A 5999-nucleotide genomic window follows, 5' to 3' on the forward strand; every position below is an offset into this window, starting at 1 on the left:
TGTGTTTTAATTTCCCTTTGCTGCACATTTCAACTTATCACATGAGAAAAAAACAGAAAAAATGCAAACGCTGAAGAAGAAAAAAACTAAATTCCGGTTTGCTTTACAATTTTTGCAAAATGCTACTGCTATGTCTAGGTAAATAAGTACTGGCACAAGTTGACTTGTGGTGTACCATTGCCAACCGCTATCGGCCTTGCAATTACCATCAATACTAAATGAGACGTGTGATAGGGTTATACACGAATTCCTTTGGCCAAAACAGTCAAACAAAAAAAAAAACTGCAAGTCGGTAATTTTTTTATATATATTTTTGCAATTTTTGGCCTAAAATGTGAAATTAATTTTGAATTCACCTAGAAATCACAATACTTAACCCTGTATGTGTTTGCCAGAAATACTCGATAATGTCAGAGTTTCTGCCATGCCAGATATGATCTGGGAGAGGATGGCTTCCTAACACGGCACTAAATAATTAATACTAACTTTTTATCAAATATAAAAGTATATTTAAGAAGAATAGGCATCATTCCCCAATTAAATAAATCCATTAGATGGCTTTGTTTTTAAATTACATTATTTGGTACGTGTTTATACAAGTTCACTATTTCCATGTAATCAAACGAGAACATCACAGATCTATTATTTTATCACAGATCACCTTTTTATTTATTTAGATGTTTTTATTTGTGTTATTAGCCAGGGATGTGTGTAGGCTTCTCTCTTTCTTCTCCAGTAGCCCATGTTCTAGATCTTTCTATTCCGTATCTCGATCTAAACACTACTGATACCCTTTATCACTGCATATCGTCTTTTCAATCAATTCAATCCGAGCTCCGCTTATTGCTTTTATGACCCTTTATGTTGCCTCATTCACCGTGATCTTTCCTGTTACAAAAGCCATACATTATGAGTGGAGACAAACGTTACTGCAACCTCAGTAAAGTTCTAAATGCTGCAGTGCTGCCGATTTCATTGTCACTTGCCTGGGCAAATCAGCCGAATGGGCGATGATACCTTGTATTTTTACTCTTAGATCTAGCTGTCGGAAATTGTACATTCACTAGCCTCAATATGTGCCTACATCTCAGGAATCGAGGACATTCTTATATACTATGTATAGTGTGATTAAATTCCACAAGAAATTGTATTTTGCACTTATTGTTCTACCAAGTTAGGGCAACACAATGTTATCCCACTCATAAGTTTAGGCCTGTCTTCTCCACAAGTGGATACAGACAGAGACTACACTTCACCAAAAGAAAACTCAACATTGTCACTAAATGACAACTCGAGATCATCATAAAAAGAGAATTCAAAATCTTTATCAAATGAAAACTCAACAGTGTAACCAAATGAGAACTCAACTTCCTCATCAAAAGAGAATTAAAATCTTCGCCCAAAAAGAAAACATCTTCTCCATGTGAGAACTCAACATCTTCACCAAAAGAGAACTCAACATTGTCACTAAATGAGAACTCAATATCGTCATCAAAAGAGCATTCAAAATCTTCACCAAAAGAGAAAACGTTTCCACCAAATGAGAATGTACTCAACATTTCCACCAAATGAGAACTCAAAATCTTCACCAAAAGGCAATTCAGCAATGTCACAAAAATAACTTACGTTTTTCACCAAATGAGAACTAATTGGAGGAGGGTGTGATATAGTGTGATGTGCACTGGGACAGTAAGATCATGTCTCTCGATCGAGCCCCGATATGTTACAGGTCGGGATGGAACTGTTATTGCTGTTAGTGACTGCATGCAGGGTAATGTGGATTCTTCAGATAATGCAGATATTTGTGTAAGAGAAACACCACTGTCAACGAGAAACTGTTATTTGTTATTTTGTCCATGTGATGGAATTTCCATATTGAGGTCCAACTTTAAAGGAACGCTATAGTGACCAAAACAATTAAAGGGACTCTCCAGGCAGATGATTTTACTTACCTGGTTCCAGCGCCGGGCTTCGCCACACATGCGCACATACTTCAGAGGGCGTCCTGAGCGTACTACCGCGCATGCGCGCGGTGTGTGCGGCCGCGAGCTGAGCTGACTGACAGCTCAGCTCACGGTCTTTGCCCGCCCCCTCTCCTCTCTGACAGGCTAGAGAGAGAAGGCGCGCACACAGTGCCTTCTCTCTCCTGCACACGTCAGACGTATCTGAATACGTCTGACGTGTACAGGGCCTTTTTAGGGCCCTACATGATAGGAAGTCCCTCTGGTGGCCGTCTGAGTGACGGCCACTGGAGGTATTCCTATCAATCAATGTAAACACTGTATTTTCTCTGAAAATACAGTGTTTACATTAGATTGCCTGCAGGGAGCTATAGATCTCACCTGAACAAATTCAATAAGCTGTAGTTGTTCAGGTGACTATAGTGTCCCTTTAAGCTTAATAAAGTTTTGGTGTATAAATAATGTTGTTGCAGTCTCACTGCTCATGTCTCTGCCATTTATGAGTTAAATCACTTTGTTTCTCTTTATGCAGCCCTAGCCACACCTCCCCTGCCTATGACTGACACAGCCTGTGTGAAAAAAAATATGGTTTCATTTTCAATCTGATGTTATCTTGCGTTAGAAGTTTTTATCTCTTACTCTGTAAATTGAACTTTAATCATACACAGGAGGATTATGCAGGCTGTAGCTAGTTATTAACAAAGCAAGTGAAAATAAATTCTAAATTAAACAGAATGTGATATAAAGGAAGTGTAAACATTAGATGTTTCTTTACAGGAAGTATTTAGGAAGGCTGTGTAAGTCACATGCAGGCAGGTGTGACTAGGGCTGTATAAACAAAGTGATTTAACTCCTAAATGGCAGAGAATTGTGCACTGAGACTGCGGGGGCATGACCTATAAACCAAAACTACTTAAAGGACCACTATAGTGCCAGGAAAACATACTCGTTTTCCTGGCACTATAGTGCCCTGAGGGTGCCCCCACCCTCAGGGACCCCCTCCCGCCCGGCTCTGGGAAGAGGAAAGGGTTAAAACTTACCTTTATTCCAGCGCCGGGCGGGGAGCTCTCCTCCTCCTCTCCGCCTCCGATCCTCCCTTTCGGCTGAATGCGCATGCGCGGCAAGAGCTGCGCGCGCATTCAGCCGGTCGCATAGGAAAGCATTCATAATGCTTGTTTACTGCATGTGCATCATGGAAAAAGTATTCAACTAACAAACCCGAGTGATACGGTTAGCCATCCCGTCTCTAGGCTGATACAGCTGAAATGCAATGCACAATGTTTGTTAGTAGGTATGCACAAAAAGACATTTAACAAATCACACAATGAAAGGTACAAACCTCTCCTAGGGTCTCCTACTGGCTGAGCTGGAGGACAATTCCACCCCTAGTACTAGCAGTCAGGTCCATAAATATTGGGACATCAACACAATTCTAATCTTTTTGGCTCTATACACCAACACAATGGGTTTGAAATGAAACAAACAAGATGTGCTTTAACTGCAGACGTTCAGCTTTAATTTGAGGGTATTTACATCCAAATCAGGTGAACGGTGTAGGAATTAGAACAGTTTGTATATGTGCCTCCCACTTCTTAAGGGACCAAAAGTAATGGGACAGATTAACAATCATAAATCAAACTTTCACTTTTTAATACATGGTTGCAAATCCTTTGCAGTCAATTACAGACTGAAGTCTGGAACGCATAGACATCACCAGACGCTGGGTTTCATCCCTGGTGATCCTCTGCCAGGCCTCTACTGCAACTGTCTTCAGTTCCTGCTTGTTCTTGGGGCATTTTCCCTTCAGTTTTGTCTTCATCAAGTGAAATGCACGCTCAATCGGATTCAGGTCAGGTGATTGACTTGGCCATTCCATAACATTCCACTTCTTTCCCTTAAAAAACTCTTTGGTTGCTTTTGCAGTATGCTTCGGGTCATTGTCCATCTGCACTGTGAAGCGCCGTCCAATGAGTTCTGAAGCATTTGGCTGAATATGAGCAGATAATATTGCCCGAAACACTTCAGAGTTCATCCTGCTGCTTTTGTCAGCAGTCACATCATCAATAAATACAAGAGAACCAGTTCCATTGGCAGCCATACATTCCCCTACGCCATGACACTACCACCATCATGCTTCACTGATGAGGTGGTATGCTTTGGATCATGACCAGTTCCTTTCCTTCTCCATACGCTTCTATTCCCATCACTCTGTTACAAGTTGATCTTGGTCTCATCTGTCCATAGGATGTTGTTCCAGAACTGTGAAGGCTTTTTTAGATGTTGTTTGGCAAACTCTAATCTGGCCTTCCTGTTTTGAGGCTCACCAATGGTTTACATCTTGTGGTGAACCCTCTGTATTCACTCTGGTGAAGTCTTCTCTTGATTGTTGACTTTGACACACATATACCTACCTCCTGGAGAGTGTTCTTGATCTGGCCAACTGTTGTGAAGGGTGTTTTCTTCACCAGGGAAAGAATTCTTCGGTCATCCACCACAGTTGTTTTCCCTGGTCTTCCGGGTCTTTTGGTGTTGCTGAGCTCACCGGTGCGTTCTTTCTTTTTAAGGATGTTCCAAACAGTTTATTTGGCCACACCTAATGTTTTTGCTATCTCTCTGATGGGTTTGTTTTGTTTTTTCAGCCTATTGATGGCTTGCTTCACTGATAGTGACAGCTCTTTGGATCTCGTATTGAGAGCTGACAGCAACAGATTCCAAATGCAAATAGCACACTTGAAATGAGCTCTGGACCTTTTATCAGCTCCTTTTAAATGGGATAATGAGGGAATAACACACACCTGGCCATGGAACAGCTGAGCAGCCAATTGTCCCATTACTTTTGGTCCCTTGAAAAGTGGGAGGCACATTTACAAACTGTTGTAATTCCTACACCGTTCACCTGATTTGGATGTAAATACCCTCAAATTAAAGCTGAAAGTCTGCAGTTAAAGCACATCTTGTTCATTTCATTTCAAATCCATTGTGGTGGTGTATAGAGCCAAAAAGATTAGAATTGTGTCAATGTCCCAATATTTATGGACCTGACTGTATATATATTATTTAAAAATCAGTATAGGAGTTACCACCAAACAGCTTAATTCTCTAAAGGTAGCCGACTCAATGGTGCTTAGCACCATACTACCTGGTTAAATGTTTATGGTTATACTTAGGTTATTTTCATTTGGATCTTAAGATCCCACAAAGTTTTAATGTGTACCTTTCTAATCCTCCTGCTAAGCGGAGTTAGTCCGCAGACAAACCAGCCCCTAACCCCCGCCTCTGCACCACAACAACACCCGTGGGAAACGGCAGAGGCGTACTTCATCACTAGTGCTAGGAGCCTACTGTCACACGTAACTGCACAGCCTAGGAGACTAGAACACCGGATAGGGCATGAGCAACCTCTTCTAACTAATAGCCTCTAATGCGACACAACGACATTTTCTGAGCGGTCCTACTATTCTACATCCCTCAAGTCCCTCACACAATCTTAGCTGGTCTATTGGCCTCACAGCGAGGGCCCCCAAATTCACGAACCCAAGCATAGACGAAGTTGAGCCCCATCACAGGGGATACTCCCCTCGCACATATAAGTCAAGACCACACACATTCTGGAACAACCAGACATCCACGGTTACCATACCCACAGACACTAAGGCACACCAGTCAGACATCTATCCTGTGCTATATAAATACTGCTACTATAGGCTGGAGCTTAGATGCTTGTTAAAAATGTAATAACTAAAATGTGCGATCAATCATGCCAACGTGTATGTATTGGCATATGTATATGCTGTTGTGGCAAACTGTTGAAATTCTGTACCCACCCGCACAACGAAAAATAAAGAATTAAAAAGAAAAGAAAAAAAATCGGTATAGGAGATACAGTAAAATTCTGGTAAATGTTTTTTAATGAAAATATCTATGCCAAAATCATGCTATCATGGTTTGTTGTTTGTTTTTTTACCCAATACATAACATTCCTAATTTTATGTCTTTCCAGTTGGACATTTCTGATGCCGGATGAAAATGATCCTTCCG

This window comes from Pelobates fuscus, chromosome 5 (assembly GCF_036172605.1).
Source record: "Pelobates fuscus isolate aPelFus1 chromosome 5, aPelFus1.pri, whole genome shotgun sequence".
NCBI lineage: Eukaryota > Metazoa > Chordata > Amphibia > Anura > Pelobatidae > Pelobates > Pelobates fuscus.